The 14,793-nt window shown below is 42.2% G+C and overlaps 1 protein-coding gene across 3 annotated transcripts in view; it reads right to left on the bottom strand.

Annotated features, from left to right (window-relative positions):
• Window positions 1–14,793, bottom strand: part of STAM (signal transducing adaptor molecule) — an 84,488-nt gene that overhangs the window by 53,324 nt on the left and 16,371 nt on the right. The gene's annotated exons all lie outside the window — the stretch shown is intronic.

Here is a 14,793-nt window from a genome sequence, read left to right as displayed (position 1 = left end):
GTTAATGTGATGTTCAAGTCCATATATCTTAAAAAGGAAGGAGGGGCACCTTTATTACCTATCAGTTCTTTTCCCCATTCACATTTCAGTCGTTTGTTACTCAGTATAAAAAATAAGCCATTGGAGAGACAAGATGGCGCTGGAGTAGGCGGACGTACCAACATCTACCTCCTAGAACCAAAGTGGATTACAAACTAATTTTAAGAACTATCATCTGGAAAAACCAACTTTGGACTAAACTAAGAGGACTCTTCAACCAAGGAACACTGAAGAAGCCACACCGAGACTGGTAGAAAAAGCAGAAACGCGGAGAGGGCTGACCAGCTCCCCGGAGCGAACGGCAGCTGGGAGAGACTCGCCTGGCAGGAAGTGAGTTTAGCAGAGAGGGAAGGGTCCTGAGCCCCAGAAACAAAGTCCCAGCCTGCAGCCCCAGAGCCCAGAAGAGGCGTAAGGACAGTATTTAGCTGGAAACAAGTCAGGATACTGTTTGTGAGAAAGAGTCTGATTTCTCAGACCCAGGATCCTTCTTAAAGGGACCACGCAAATCATCTCTCCCACAACCACTCACCCGGGGCTCCTGGGGACAGGGGGAGAGAGGAGAGGACCAGAGTAACAGGAAGAGAGTGTAATCTAGGAGGCACAGGGAGAAACATTTTGGGACAGAGCCACCCTAACACCTGGGACGAGTCACTCCCCAAAGCTGAAGTGAGTATTTCCCCCAGAAACTGCAATACCAGCAAAGGGAAGCAGGAGAGCAGCCAAACAAGCTCCCCCGTGGCATTCAGAGCAGAGTCGTATAGAAAGAGGGAGCTTTTGGGTCTACAGTAGTGAGTCTTAGGGTCCGAGCTGCAACGCCCCCACCCACGCGGCACAGGGCTCGCCGGAGGGCGGGCGGTTCTGCTGGCAGGGGTGGAAGCCAGCTGGCCACCACTGGGCTCAGGTGTGAGCTCAATCTTGCCCAGCTGGGGAGAAGGGGGCGTGCAAAAGCGATCAAGCTCAGCTGCTGGCAGCCTGTAATCCAGCCTGCAGGAGAAGGGCGGGAACCCTGAAAAGGGTGGAGACCAGCCCCTGAGCAAGGGCACAGGAGCACAGCCTTGCCCTGCCCATGCAACCCAGGCTTGAGGTCTGACTTGGTAGCCGGTTCCTCCCGCGGGGGTGGGGCAAAAAGCCCAGAAGAGGCGGAGTTCCGCTACTGAGCTGAGCTTGGGCACAGCAGTCCTGCCTGGTGGTAGAGCCAAGGCTAGCAGTCGTTCATCGAGCAGGCTCCTCCTGCAAGGGCAGAGCAAAAGCCCGGAAACAGCAGGCCAAAGGCCAAGGCCACCAACGCTTCTGCACCCGAGCGCGTGATCACAGCCACTCCCGTGAAGAGAAAATGTGGAGGCAGAGAAATACAACACAAATAAACTTCCAGAGAAATCCCCAGAAAAGGACCTAAGTGAATCAGATATAACCAAACTACCAGATGCAGAGTTTAAAATAACGATTGTTAGGATGCTCAAAAATATTAGAACAACCATAGACGGCCATTACAAAAACCTAAAGAGATAACAAATATATAAAAGGACATTGAAATAATAAAAAAGAATCAGTCAGAAATGAAAATACAATATCTGAAATAAAGAATACAATGGAAGGAATTAAAAGCAGGATGGATGAAGCAGAGAATCGAATCAGCGAGTTAGAGGACACGATAAATAAAGGCACGGAAGTAGAGCAGAAAAAAGAAAAGAGACTCAAAAAGTCTGAGGAAATTCTAAGAGAGCTTTGTGACAACATGAAGAGAAATAACATCCGCGTCATAGGGGTTCCTGAAGAAGAGAAAGAAAAAGGGATAGAGACTTTGTTTAAACATATCATAGCGGAAAACTTCCCCCAATTAAGGCAGGAAAACATTTCACATGTTCAGGAAGCACACAGAACTCCATTAAGGAGAAACCCAAAGAAACCAACACCAAGACACATCATAATTAAAATACCAAAGCTAAATGATAAAGAGAAAATATTAAAAGCTGCTAGAGAAAAAAAGACTGTCACCTACAAAGGGGCCCCCATAAGGATGACTTCTGACTTCTCAACAGAAACACTAGAGGCCAGAAGGGAATGGCAAGAAATATTCAAAGTAATTCAGAACAAGAATAAAAAGACAAACTACACAATGGGAGAATATATTTGACATTGTGTCTGATAAAGGGTTAATAACCAAAATTTATAAAGAACTTGTAAAGCTTAATACCAGGAAGACAAACAATCCAATCCAAAAATGGGCAAAAGAAATGAATAGACACTTCTCCAAAGAGGACACACAGATGACCAATAGGCATATGAAAAAATGTTCAACATCACTAATCATTACAGAAATGCAAATTAAAACCACAATGAGATATCACCTCACACCAGTCAGAATGGCGCTCATCAATAAAACAACACAGAATAAGTGCTGGCGAGGATGTGGCGAAAAGGGAACCCTCCTGCACTGCTGGTGGGAATGCAGACTGGTGCAGCCACTGTCGAAAACAGTATGGAGATTCCTCAAGAAATTAAAAAACGAACTGCCTTTTGACCCAGCTATACCACTGTTAGGAATATACCCCAAGAACACCATAGCACTGTTTCAAAAGAAGAAATGTACCCCCATGTTTATGGCAGCATTGTTCACAATAGCAAAGATCTGGAAACAGCCCAAGTGTCCATCAGAGGACGAGTGGATTAAAAAGCTTTGGTGTATATATACTATGGAATACTACTCAGCCATAAGAAATGATGACATAGGATCTTTTACAACAACATGGATGGGCCTTGATAACATTATACTGAGCGAAAGAAGTAATTCAGAAAAAACTAAGAACTATATGATTCCAGACATAGGTGGGACATAAAGATGAGACTCAGAGACATGGACAACAGTGTTGGGGTTACAGGGTGGGGGGAGGAGAGGGAGGGGGTTGGAGGAGGGGAGGGGCACAAAGATCATGGCTTTTCAGTATTTGCCATATTCCCCCCTTAATCTATAGACAGACAGCAAATATTTACGTATGGTGTTCCCACTATAAAGACTGCTGTTTTAGGGACAAATGCTGATAAACTATCTCAGCAGTTCCTCCTTCTTCAAAGACTTATATGTCAACATAGAGCTCCATGTTTCATAGGACATACTCAAGCTCACTCCATGCTCCCTGGAGCTAGCACAAGGGAATGCCCTTTTTTTTTTTGGTTATATTTTTTCTTTTATTTACTTATTTTTTGTATTTTTCTGAAGATGGAAATGGGAAGGCAGTCAGACAGACTCCCACATGAGCCTGACCAGGATCCACCTGGCATGCCTACCAGTGGGGAATGCTCTGCCCATCTGGGTTGTTGCTCTGTTGCAACCAGAGCCATTCTAGCACCTGAGGCAGAGGCCATGGGGCCATCCTTATTGCCTGGGGTGGCTTTGCTCCGGTGGAGCCTTGGCTGCGGGAGGGGAAGAGAGAGAAAGAGAGGAAGGAGAGGGGGATGGGTGGAGAAGTAGATGGGCGCTTCTTCTGTGTGCTCTGACTGGGAATTGAACCTGGGAATCCTGCACACCAGGCCAGTGCTCTACCACTGAGCAAACCGGCCAGGGCCTAAGAATGCCCTTGTTGATCAAGCTACCCAAAAGGAAATTATATGGAGCAACCATGACAGACCGAGCAAGTCAGTCTCATACTAGTCATCACCAGAATGCTGCAGCCCAGTGTAAACAGTTTCAACTTTCTTGGGAAACAGCACGGCAGATTGGGAAATCCTGTCCAAGGGGTCCTATACTGCCCCTTCATAACCATCAAGGACCCCTACCAGGAGAACTTTGGCAGATGGATGTTACTCATATACCTTCATTTGGCAAACAGTCGTATGATCACATTACAGTGGATACATATTCCGGATCTATAGTAACCTCTGTCAGAACAGGAGAGGCTGCTAAGCATGCTATACCTCATTGTCTGTATGCATTGTTTTATTATTGGATTTCCTAAACTGGCTAAACTGAAAATGCTCCTGCATATGGAGCAGAAGCATTTACTGTATTTTGTCATGCTTACAATCTTTAAAGTTAAGATATTATTAAAGTGTACTCAGCAAACATTTTAAGGTCAATTTAAAAAAAAAAAATTTAAGAGGGGGTAGTCACATCCTGGAACTCCTATAGGTCTACCATATCATGTTTTTTACTTAAAAAAATTTTTTTTACATTTCTTTGGAATGCTGATGAACAGGAGACACCAAATCTTTTTCGCCTGCCAACTACTACCTTCTTTATTAGATCCAGCTAATAACACTGTTTTGTCTTTTTCCAAATAGCTCCAGATATATGGAAAAGATTTATATAGGCAGATGGGGATCCTCAAACCCCTCAGCGAGATCTTCTGAGCATGGCTTTTAAGATACCTAGAGGCAGAAAAAGCCCAATAGAGATCAGGGGAACTACCAGCTTTTAGGATACACCCTTAAAGGCTCCAACGCCCCAAAGGGGTCTCATAGGATGCCATCTGGGTCCTGCTTCAATAATGGAAAGGAAGGTCATTGAGCTAAAGCCTGCCAGGCTTACATGCCTCTGCTGTGAGGAAACAGGGACACTGGAAGGTAGGCTTCCCCCTCGCTCCCCTAAGGGAGGGTTAAGTCTCTTCCAGCCCTGCTCCAGCCACCTATGACCTAACCTTGCCCAGAAAGCTGGGGTTTGCCACTGAAGGCTGAAGGTACCCAGGGCCGTCGGCCCCATCTACGACACTGTGGACGAGCCTAGGGTATTTCTTCCAAGAAGCAGGTAAACTGATCTCATTTGCACAAGGGCCACTTAACTATGTTTTGCCTGAATAGTCAGGTTTTTTATTCTTCCCTCAAAGATCTCTGTTGTGGGTGTTGATAGTCCTATTTTCTGCTGCTTTGCTTAATATATAGTGTTTCCTTTATCCCTCCTACCTCAATGCCCCACGCATAATTCAGGCTGGGACCTACTCCTAATTTAGAGCTCTCTTTCCCCCTTTTGCCAACTTCTATTATGAATCTACCTTTGCCACCCAGCTTAGTGTATCCCAAGGTTCTCTTTACCATGCCACAGTCGCAGAGCTCCAGGGAAAAGCAACCTGGTCTCATCTCTCCAGGCAGAAGAGAACAGAAACTCCATATCCACACATGCTGCAAATGGCTTTTCCAGTCTACCTGAACCATTACCAGCTAGAAGCAGCAGTCATTGGGACTTGGACATGAGCTGCGAAGTACAGAATGGTGACAACTCCAGTGCCATGCGGACTTTTCCTGGATGTGGACTTTTTTCCTGGACTCCTGCTCCGTGACAGCTCCTAACAGACTGAACTGTGGTTGGGTTGCATTTTTCAGGGATTTGGCATGGTGATGGGGCCAACTTGGACTTGGTGAACATGTTAAGGACACTACTCTTTTATGGATTCTTGCTGTATTGGCCAAGAGTTTGCTTAAAGGCTCTTAATCACTGTAAAAAAAATAGAAGACTGGATAAAGAAGATGGGACACATATACACCATGGTATACTATTCAACTAGAAGAAATGATGACATCGGATCACTTACAGCAGAATGGTGGAATCTTGATAACACTATGCGGAGTGAAATAAGTGAATCAGAAAAAAACAAGAACTGCAGGATTCCATACATTGGTGGGACATAAAAGCGAGACTAAGAGACATGGACAGGAGTGTGTTGGTTACGGGGAGTGGGGGGAGGGAAGGAGGGAGAGAGGAGGGGGAGGGGGAGGGGTACAAAGAAAACTGGATAGAGGGTGACGGAGGACAATCTCTCTTTGGGTGATGGGTATGCAACAGAACTAAATAACAAGATAGCCTGGAAATGTTTTCTTTGAATATATGTATTCTAATTTATTGATTTTACCCCATTAAAATAAAATTTTATTTATAAAAAAAAAATAAGCCATTAATTTCTTTATTAAAAAAATTATACTGCTCACAAAAATTAGGGGATATTTCAAAGTGAATATAAAGCTATAAAATATCCCCTAATATTTGTGAGCAGTATATATACAGGTCTATCTCTCTGCGCATAGAAAGACAAAAAAATAAGAAATATTTTCCTTATCAAATAATTCTTCCCTCTACTTGTCAGCAAAGGAACATGACTAGGCACAGATTTTGGGTTCTGATAAGGGAGAAATGAACAAAAGTAAAATAAGTTTTAACTAATTATTTCCCTTAAATATAAAACTTGAAAAATTAAAAACATTAAGAGAGGGAAAACATAAAAAGCAATAATAATGACAAACCTCAAAAGCTACATAAGAATTTATATATGGTAATCCACTAAGAAGCCTAAAGAAAGGTAAATCGTACACTGGCAGTAAGAAAAAAGCTTTAGCCAGCCTGTTTTACAACACTGAATTTTTAGAAAATTCATTTATTGGTAGCAAAAGGAAGTCTGAAAGTGAGAGTGAAGAATAAAGACCTAAAGTCAGGTGGAATGGGTGAATGCTGTTTGAAATGGAGGTAGGTCCTTATTTTGCCTTCCTTATTCAAGAGCTCTAGCAACCATCTCTCTTCCACCTACAAAAATGAGTGAAGGTTCATTCTCTGGAGATAAAGCAAAGTTTTTCTAGACAAGGAGACACCAGACATAGTTGAGAATAGGCATCAAAAATAAGGAATTACTTTCAGTTTCCAGTCCAGCATAGAAAGGGCTTAGAAGTCACCACTCGTTTTCTCTACATCTATGTACTCTAGTTGACCAATGTCACCTCATTCAAGTTAATTGTCTAAATAAAAATTTTTTTTAAAAAGGCACCATTCAATTCTAACAAGGTACACTAAAAAAGTAGAAGTCAACAACTTTTCTCAGCTCCTTCAGAAAGAAGCTCAACAGGGCAAATCGCTGCCCTCAAAAATCAGAAACACACACACACACAAAAAAAATTAGAAACACAGATAGGTAGATAAACAAAGTCACAACTTAGAAACCAATACATAAGCAGAAACATCACCAAAAACCAGTACCAGCACATGAAAATTTAAACTCTAACAAACTGTTGGAAAGTAAGTGGGTATAAAGTCTGTGAGTCAAAACTCCAGAGAGGTCCAGTCACAGGAAAGCCCTACACTTTTGCCAAGTTTTATAGAAGAAAAGTGTCCTTGTTTTTTCAGCAGGGACAGGAGAACAGTAACCATTTTGAAAGACACTAGAATCTCATTCTCTTCTTAATTAAGGTCCACTACTCTCAAGAAAAACTATTCACGACCCCCTAACCAACTAGGGTTTTACCAGAGATTAACCCACCTAGATAAGGAAAATACCCAGCCCCAACCCACTCTGGCCTCCCTGGTCCACCTATGGGGGTGCAGGGGGTACTGACAATCATGTGAGAAATTCATACTCCAGTGGCAGAGGTTCACTACAAGACTGAAACCTAATCACAGGAATATAGAATGCTTCTCCACTGACACCTTCCCATCAGACTACTAAAGGCTGGTGTTCCTTTTATCTACTAATACATCATGTCTAACTTTCAGCCAGGCACATTTATATGAGAAAAAAAAGAAAAAAGTCTGAAGAGACAGAGCAAACATCAGAACCAAATTCAAACACAGCAGGGATGCAGGAATTATCAGACCAGGAATTTTTGAAACTATGATTAACATGCTAAGAGTTCTAATGGAAAAATGAGACATGCAAGAACAAATGGGCCATGTAAGTAGAATGGAAATTCTAAAAAAAGAATCAAAGAGCCTGGCCAGGCGGTGGCACAGTGGATAGAGCGACAGACTGGGATGCGGAAGACCCAGGTTTGAGACTCCGAGGTCACCAGCTTGGGCGCAGCTCATCTGGTTTCAGCAAAAGCTCACCAGCTTGAGCCCAAGGTCGCTGGCTCAAGCAAGGGGTCACTCAGTCTGCTGAAGGCCCGCAGTCAAGGCACATATGAGAAAGCAATCAATGAACAACTAAGGTGTTGCAACGTGCAATGAAAAACTGATGACTGATGCTTCTCATCTCTCCGATCCTGTCTGTCCCTGTCTATCCCTCTCTCTGTAAAAAAAAAAAAAAAAAAAAAAGAATCAAAGAGAAATACTAGAGATCAAAAGAAGTATAAAATGAAGAATGCTGCCTGATTGGAGGTGGTGCAGTGGACAGAGCATTAACCTGGGATGCTGAGGTCCCAGGTTTGGAAGCTCGAGGTCACTGGCTTTGAGCGCAGGCTCACCAACTTGAGCGCAGGTTCACCAGCTTGAGAATGGGATCATCGACATGATTCCATGGTCTCTGGCTTAAAGCCTAAGTTAACTGGCATGAGCCCAAGGTCACCAGCTTGAGCAAAGGGTCATGGCTCAGCTGGAGCCCCCCAGTCAAGGCACATATGAGAAGCAATCAATGAACTAAAGTGATGCAACTACAAACTGATGCTTCTCATCTCCCTTCCTCTCTCTCTCTCTCTCTCTCTCTCTCTCACGCTTAAAAAAAAATTAATAAAGGAATTATGCAACTACATGAATGCTGACACCTGCTGAACAGAAAAAAGTTAACATACAGGCCTGACTAGCATCCTTTTAAAAGCCTGCTTACAAGCATTGGCTGGTATATGGTAAATTCAAGTTTCAGGAGGGTTCCCACCATTCTGAGAACTGAGAATAGTGGGCTCACTGCACTTTAACTGGTGGTACAAACAATATGCTTTACGCTGAACATCTGCTTTCCTTCTGTAAGTCTGGAGTTTGAGTGTGTGCCAGGCAGAGAGTGCCTACATAATCAGGTCCCAACAAAACCCCCAAACACTCAGTCTACAGAGAATGCCTCTAGATGAAACATTTCACACATATCATAACAACTCACTACTGGGGGAATTTAGCATGTCTTGTGTGAGTCCACTGGGAGAGGAGAAGCCTGTGCAGGACTTCCCTGGACATTACCCGATGTGCCTTTTCACTTCGTTAATTGTACTTTGAGACCTTGCACTATAATAAATCATTGCTGTGGGTATGACTATATGCTGAGTCCTGTGAGTCCTGGTAAACCCTGGAATGGGGGTGGGGAGGGTCTTGGGGTCTCCCCCTCCAAATACCTGCCCTCTCAGAAATATTCCACCCCTTATTTTCATTCATAACTTTACCTCAGAGAGAAGGATCACAAGACTCTTCTCTGGTCGTTCCAAGAGGAAAGACCTAAAAATAGACATATGAAGGAATAGAGAGAGGTTCTACAGTAAATGGTACACCAGAGCACTCTATAATGAAGTTCAAAGTAAAAAAAAAAAAAAAAAAACCCTAACCAGCCTGACCAGGCAGTGGCACAGCGTATAAAGCCATGGACTGGGAATGCAGAGGACCCAGGTTCAAAACCGCAAGGTCGCCAGCTTGAGCACGGGCTCATCTGGTTTGAGCAAAGCTCACCAGCTTGAGCCCAAGGTCACTGACTCAAGCAAGGGGTCACTTAGTCTGCTGTAGCCCCCCAGTCAAGATATATATGAGAAATCAATCAATCAACAACTAAGGAACCGCAACAAAGAATTGATGTTTCTCATCTCTCTCCCTTCCTGTCTGTCTGTCCCTATCTGACTCTGTCTCTGCCACCAAAAAAAAAAAAAAAAAAAAAAAAAGCCTAACCAGAGTTTCCAACATGCTACTTATTTCTCTAGTGTTAACCATGAGCAGACCACTAAGGATGTCAGCTATTAGAAAATCTAACATGAAAGGTAAAGAAAAGACAAAGAAACCAATACAAAACAGTAAAAAGAAAAGAACTTAGAAACAAAAGCCTATGTAGGAGGGAAATAAAACTTGAAGAAATCATTATCTTTTTTTTTCTTTTTTAGTTTTATTTATTTATTTATTTATTTATTTATTTATTTATTTATTTAGAGAGGAGAGGGAGAGACACAGAGAGAGAGAGGAGAGGAGAGACAGAGAGAAGGGGGGGAGGAGCTGGAAGCATCAACTCCCATATGTGCCTTGACCAGGCAAGCCCAGGGTTTCGAACCGGCGACCTCAGCATTTCCAGGTCGACGCTTTAACCACTGCGCCACCACAGGTCAGGCCAAGAAATCATTATCTTTTGAAAGAAAAGCTATATAAGTAGAAGATAAATTGTCTTGACTAGAGCACTATAATTCAAAGAGCAGAAATGCTGAAAGATAACATCACCAAGATCCTAGCATTCCACTTATTTTTATCTGAAATAGTGTTAGTTGTAATAGACCTGATTCATACCAAGATTCTAATCTGTAATAGCTGTTCTTGGTGATATAATGGTGAAATTCCTGCTCCCATCAATGTCCTGCTATCTATTCAATAGTTCAACAGAGAACATTCATTTCTCCATTCTGACCTACTGAAAGCTGGTGGTAGGTCACAGCCAATTTAAAGGCAGAAAATAGAAAGCAGCCAACTTTGACCAAAATTTTTCATTTTTGTGGCAGAGGCAGAGAGAGACAGAGAGAGGGACAGATAGGGACTGACAGGAAGGGAGAGAGATGAGAAGCAAGAATTCTTCATTGCAGCACCTTAGTTGTTCCTTGATTGCTTTCTCATATGTGCCTTGACCAAGGGTTCCAGCAGAGCAAGTGACATGACCCATTGCCAGCAACGTTAGGCTCAAGCCAGTGACCTTTGGGCTCAAGCCAGCAACCATGGGTCATGTCTATGATCCCATGCTCAATCCAGAGACCCCGTGCTCAAGCTGGTGAGCCCATGCTCAACTGGATGAGACCACGCTCAAGCCTGAGACCTTAGGATTTCGAACCTAGGTCCTCCGTGTCACATGGTAGCTGTATTGTTACCGACACTCCATCCACTGCACTACCATGTGGTCAGGCTGACCAAATTTTTGCAAGCATACAATACTTGATCCATATCACACCCCCAACAGATACAGCAATACCTACCCACTAGTTCCTGCCACTGGAGAACTACAATAAGTACGTAATAAGATAGCAGAGGGTGATAACCAATGGGTAGTAGCAGAAAGGGTATCTATGCCTACTCACCTACCACCTCCTAATGCAGAACAAAAGCCAGTAATTTATAGAGATGAATTCCTTGTGTAAGAATAATTAATATTAATAGTGACTTATTTGCAAAAATATATAAAATTTGGAATATAACAATAAAATGGAATTTAGTTTCTAGTCTATGCCAAGCCTAATCTGAGGCAATTTACACCCTAAAAAAAATAAAAGTGGGAATGTAAAATGGGACAGGCACTATGGAAAAGAGCATGGAGGTTCCTGAAAAAATTAACAATACAGCTACCATGTGACCCAACAGTCCCTCTTCTAGGTATCTACCTGAAAAATTTGAAAACACTTATTAGTAAAGATATATGGACCCTTTGTTCACTGAAGCATTATTCAGAGTTGCCAAGACATGGAAACAAACCAAGTGTCCTTCAATGGATGGTTGGATAAAGAAGATGTGGTTCATATATACAATCAACTACTACCCAGTTATAAGAAAAGATGAAATACTGCCATTTGCAACAACAAGGGTGAATTTGGAGAGTATCATTCAAGGAAAAATAAGTCGGAAGTTAACCATATGATTTCACTTATATGTGGCTATAAAACAGAACATAACAAATGAACAAAACAAGCAAAAAACTCACTGACACAAAAGAAGGAAAAAGAGGTTAAATATATGGTGACAAAGGAAACTAAAATTTTGGGTGATGAATACACATTGCAGTATTCAGATGATGTATTATAATGTTGTACACTTGAAACTTACATGATCTTATATTAACCTATGTTATCACAATAAATTTAATTTTAAAAAGTAATTTTAGAACTTGACCAGCAAAAAAATAAAAGAGGAAGGGAGGGAGGGAGGGAGGGAAAGAAAATGAAACCAACAGAGACTTAAATATAAAATAAAAATGGAGTCACAGAAAAAAAGCAAAACCTGAAACAAATTGAGAATAAAGACCTGGGAGAAGAGTAAAGGAGTATCCCAAAAGGCTTCGTCTTGCTATACTAAGACAGAAGAAAGCAAGATTACTAATAAAATCTGCTTCTATTCAAGTGAATTCAGTGAGGGGTGAAGTTATGAAAACTGAAGAGAAGTATAATGAAGAATCTTGGCTGGCTGAAAGAGAGACCACTTTGTGAAATACAGAAAACTCTAAGACCTAAAATACCAGTTGAAGTGTTTGTATTAATTCAAAAAACATCAGACAGCTAAGAAAGAATTTTATACAAAGAAATAATGTTATCAGAGCTGGACTTTAAAAAAAAAAAATCTATAGCCAATATATAAAAACCGTTTTTAAGAGGGAAAGAAGGAAGAAAATATGAAAAACTAAGTTTACTCTGTAAACTAAATAGGTTACTTGGAAACCAAATGTCGAAATGGTGTTTAATTTTGTTCAGTGGGAGCAAACAGGATAACTGAGTCAAATTTATCTGCTGCTGTCCAAACTTCCATAATACATTGTAAACCCCTTAAAAATAATACCGATTTCTGCTTAGGGTAATTCTTTCAATATCCATGCTTTCAATCTCTGAGTTCAATAAATACTAGTAACTTCCATATGAATTTATAAAAGTCACAGAAACATAGAAACTTTTAATAACTACACTGGTTTTCAATTTTTACTTTTCCATGCAGAAAACCTCTACAATGTAATTCTGATACCTAGTGTCAATGCAGACTTCACAGCTGAGAGCTTGAAACTCAACCAGTCTCCCCTCACCTCAGACAACAGTAATAAGCCACATGCACTTCTGACCAACTGGCTACGAATTCACAGGTTCTCACTATCCCCTCAAGCTCAATAAATCACTATAATAACTCACAGAACTCAGGAAAGCACTTAAGATTAGTTTTATTAGAAAAGACACAAATCAGAACCAGGCAATGAAGAAATGCATAGGGCTAGCCCTGGGAAGTTCCCAGTTGCCAGGAAATCTCCTGTGCCCTCAGATGCATCACCCTCCTGGTACATCCAAGTTTACTGCTGCAGTAGGCAGTTAGACAGGAATGAACAGAGTAGGAACAATAGGCCAGGTATGGAATGTCACAAGAACAGAAAGTCCCAGGACCATAGCAAGGACACAATTGAGAAAACAAGAACCTCACTCCCAGGATGACCTTTCCTCGCATGGCATTATCACTGGGCATGCAATATAGACCCTGTGACCTTTCACATCACCGGTCATGTGGTTTAGACCCTCCCCTGACTCTTATTCACATAGCATGCTGTTAGTACAGTAACGTGATAGAACACTTTAGAGGCAAACAAGGGGGCCAGAGAATAGCCTCCTATGACACCCATACAAAGCCCCTGCAGGACCACTCCCTTTAGCATTAAGACCTCAGGACAATGAAGTTCTGGCCCACATCAAATAATCTTAAAAACAAAGCCTCAGGTCTGCTGACCAAAGACACAGTTTTGATCAAGCTAGAAATGACATTTAGGCCTCAGTTGTTTCAGGTCCAGGTCCAGAAAAACAGCAATGCCAGACAGAGCTACACTGTGGCTGACATCAGGAACAGCTGCTATGACATATGACCCCTCCTCTAGCACTGACCAATCAGTGGAGACCACAATCCTAAAAGCACACACCTGGAAAGCTGATGAATCATCCTCTCCCAAACTCTCCCCTGAAATCCCCACTTTTAAAAACCCTCAAGCCCTAGCCAGATAGCTCGGTTGGTTACAGTATCGCCCTGATAATGCAAAGACTGCCAGTTTGATCCCCAGTCAGAGCACATAAAACAGATTGCTATTTCTGTCTGTCTGTCTCCCCGTTCCTCTTGCTCTAAAATCAATAAATTGAAAATTAAATAAAAATACCCTTTAAGATGAAGGCTCTCTTTCTCCCCGCCACCCCACCTCCCCTTCTTCCTTTAGCCCTGTCAGTTTGATTTCTTTCTCCTAAGGTCCAAGGGGTCTTCTTCTGCCTCTAACTTATTTCCTGAGCCCATGCAGCCCAGCTGGCTCACTTCCTCCACAACTCACTTCTTCTACCTCTGTGATTTTCTAAATGAACTTCTGCTTGCATCTGAGTTTTGGTTCCGATTTCTTTCTTAGACAGAACTCAAGTACTGAGGCTGCTGAACTGAGGTCCAATCACTGGCAACATTCTAGCGCCATTTTGCCACTTATCACCAACCAAGAATCTCAACTGAGCTTTAGTTTCCAGAGTGTTTACTGGAGTTTCCTTATTAAATCATGACTGACCTCCTGAATTTCTATCTCCAGTCCCCTCCCTGCTTCTGGCAAAGCTGGTATCATGTGACTCAAAGACCCCACTATGTAATCACAAGGAGATTCCTTCTAGAGTGGCCAGTCCCCATGCTAAGTACCAGGAACCTACCATGCATAAGATGCTCCTATCACTCAGAAAATTCCAAGAATTTAGAGGCTTCCCGCAAGAAATGGAAATCAAGACCATTCAAATTCTTTACCATTCTGCATTCTCATTAATGGAAAAATCTTACCTTAAAAAATAATATATGTAGCCTGACCAGGTGGTGGCGCAGTGAATACAGCACCGGACTGGGATGCAGAGGACCCAGGTTCGAAACCCTGAGGTCACCGGCTTGAGCGCAAGCTCATCTGCTTTGAGCATAGCTCACTAGCTTGAACTCAAAGTCGCTGGCTTGAGCAAGGGGTCACTCGGTCTGCTATAGTCCCCCCTCCCAAGTCAAGGCACATATGAGAAAACAATCAATGAACAACTAAGGTGCCACAATGAAGAACTGATGTTTCTCATCTCTTTCCCTTCCTGTCTGTCTGTCCTTATCTGTCTCTCTCTCTGTCTCTGTCACACACACAAATAATAATAATTATTATTATATGTAAAGCAACT

The sequence above is a fragment of the Saccopteryx leptura genome, chromosome 5 (assembly GCF_036850995.1).
Source record: "Saccopteryx leptura isolate mSacLep1 chromosome 5, mSacLep1_pri_phased_curated, whole genome shotgun sequence".
In the NCBI taxonomy this organism is placed as follows: Eukaryota; Metazoa; Chordata; class Mammalia; order Chiroptera; family Emballonuridae; genus Saccopteryx; species Saccopteryx leptura.
This window is presented reverse-complemented; position numbering and strand designations above follow the sequence as displayed.